This window comes from Ailuropoda melanoleuca, unplaced genomic scaffold (assembly GCF_002007445.2).
Source record: "Ailuropoda melanoleuca isolate Jingjing unplaced genomic scaffold, ASM200744v2 unplaced-scaffold729, whole genome shotgun sequence".
NCBI classification, from domain to species: Eukaryota; Metazoa; Chordata; class Mammalia; order Carnivora; family Ursidae; genus Ailuropoda; species Ailuropoda melanoleuca.
The window spans coordinates 1-2,345 of NW_023248169.1; the positions used below are offsets into that span (position 1 = coordinate 1).

A 2,345-nucleotide genomic window follows, 5' to 3' on the forward strand; every position below is an offset into this window, starting at 1 on the left:
GTGAACACAGAAAGGGCCCGTGTGAGGGCTCTGTTTTATGCTGGGCGAGCTGAGCAGATGTGGCGAGGCCCGGACGTGGGGGAGAGGTGCTCCCCATTCCAGGCTGCGGTGCTCGCATGCTGCAGACGTGCGTCCGCTCAGCGCTGGCCACGTCACCTCTGCTCAGTGCTTCCATCTCATGATCTTAATCACTACAGGCCACGTGAGTGAGACCAAATTTTATCTTTTTTCTTCTTCTTACAGGGGTCTGAGAATATTTCTCTTCTGTCTCCTTATGTCTCACATGGTTTCCTAATGCTACTCTCAGGTTTTACAGTCCCTTAGGCAAGAATTTGTAGTGACAGATGATGGGGTCTCTTCGCAGGTCCCAGATTCTGGGAAGGACTGGAAAACGCTCAATGACAAGACAGCCCTGTGGGGAGCAGAATGCCACCTGAAACGGGGGGTTCATCCAGAGGAAAGCACTTTGGAGGGGTCACGGGGCTCACAACAAAGAGCAGGGGACACTCAGAAGGTAAGCCGAGGTCTCTGCCCTTCGGAGGGCAGAGCAGGAGGGCTGGGGAGGAAGGGTCTGAGCTTGAATTGGCTGCGGGGATCCACATTAAATGCTTTTGAAATATACCCTCAACGCAAGATTTCAAATGTTACTTGATGGCAACAGCAAACAGCACTTAGATAGGGTGGANGCTTAGATAGGGTGGAGATTTCTTTTTTTTTAAGATTATATTTATGTATTTGACAGAGAGAGACAGCCAGCCAGCGAGAGGGAACACAAGCAGGGGGAGTGTGAGAGGAAGAAGCAGGCTCCCAGCCGAGCAGGGAGTCCGATGCGGGGCTCAGTCCCAGGACTCTGGGATCACGACCTGAGCCGAAGGCAGACGCTGAACGACTGAGCCACCCAGGCGCCCCAGGGTGGAGATTTCTTATGTGTAGCCCTAATTCTCCTTCACGGCTATTTGATTCTATTACTTCGAAACCAGGTACATTCACATCGGCACATCTGCCCTCACCTGCAACCAGCTCTTCATGCACTTGAGACAAAGCCCCGATCTCATCCAGCTTAACTTTTTTTTTTAAAGGGGCGAGAGAGGGGAGGTGAAATTGTTAATTTAAATTGTTTTTAACGGGTGTATTTGCTGTAGCTTTTTCTTTAGGCAGATGAAACAATGAGTATATCCATATAAACCTTGGCATTTCTTTCTTTGTAATCCTTGTGAACATCACTGTTCTCTGGTGTGTGGTTTCTGAGGCTTTGAGGCTGAATGTGAAGGGGGGCAGGACTCACCGTGTGCCCAGCTCTGCTCTTGCTGCTCAGCCGGGCTTCGGGCTGCTCCGATCCCTAGTACTGTGACCTCCTCAGGATCACAGACTTGCGTGTGTCCCCCGAGGTTCCGCTAATAAGGTAACAAAATGAACCACTTCCTTCTTGCAGATGGATTTCTGGGACGGAATATATTATGCTGGCCTGAAATAAATGAAAGGCTTGAGTTACTGTGGTATCTTTAGTACTAGGGTCATCTCTGGGTGGTGGGGATCAGAGCTTCCCCCCGCCATGAAATATTTTTTTCCTATAATGTGCATATACTGCTTTAAAGTGAAGCAAGTCTTTGTTTTTTAAATAAACAGCTGTTATGCCAACAGTCTGCTGAAAGGAGCTTCTTGCCACACAGACGCCACTGGTGCTGGCGGTGGTCCTCAGACTCATCTGGGGGGCGAGCGTGTTGGGGCACATCTGCAGAGCTCCAGATATGGTGGGTGCAGGTGGGGCCCAGGAATATGGGTTTCTGACGGGTTACCAGTGCTACTAGCCTGTGACACCCCTCGTCCCCTGCTCTGTGACAGCCGCCCTCCACCAGAGGCTGGTTTCTCCCCAGCCTGGCTGATGGCACAGGCGCCCAGGAACCGTTCCCAGAGGAGGGGTCTTCGAGACCGGGAGACTGTGTGTAGGGCAGCTGGGGCCCAGTGAGCTGTGCTTGACCGTTGTCCCCAAGGTTCCCATTTCACTCTTACCCCCGAGCCCTTCTTACCAGAGATGTTGGAAAGATCATGCGGTCCATCCACGGCCCCTCCCTTGCACTGCTGTCTGTCCACGTGACTGTGCGCTCACCCTGTGCTCCCCTTGGAGGCCTGACCGCCCCCCCAGCCTTGCTTTGCCCGGATGGGACGCCAGCGGTCCTGTCTGCCCCATGCCAGGCTGGGGCGGTACTCTGTAGGCAACAGCAGCTCCCGGTGTTGTGCCAGGGACGAGTCACATGGGAGGACAGAGCCGTCGCCCTGTCAGGAAGGACACATGCGCTGGCCCTACACAGAGGGCCCTCTACAGAGGCGTCACTCAGAATGACTAA

The 2,345-nt window shown here is 53.2% G+C and overlaps 2 long non-coding RNA genes across 2 annotated transcripts; one reads left to right on the forward strand and one right to left on the reverse strand.

The window, feature by feature from the left end:
* Positions 1–109: 109 nt before the first annotated feature.
* Positions 110–1,640, forward strand: LOC117800581. The gene is made up of 2 exons (XR_004623117.1): positions 110–514; positions 743–1,640. It is a non-coding gene; the product is annotated as an uncharacterized LOC117800581 (long non-coding RNA).
* On the reverse strand, positions 1,109–2,336 carry LOC117800582. The gene is made up of 2 exons (XR_004623118.1): positions 2,028–2,336; positions 1,109–1,465 (listed from the first exon to the last, which is right to left on the reverse strand). It is a non-coding gene; the product is annotated as an uncharacterized LOC117800582 (long non-coding RNA).
* Positions 2,337–2,345: the final 9 nt, after the last annotated feature.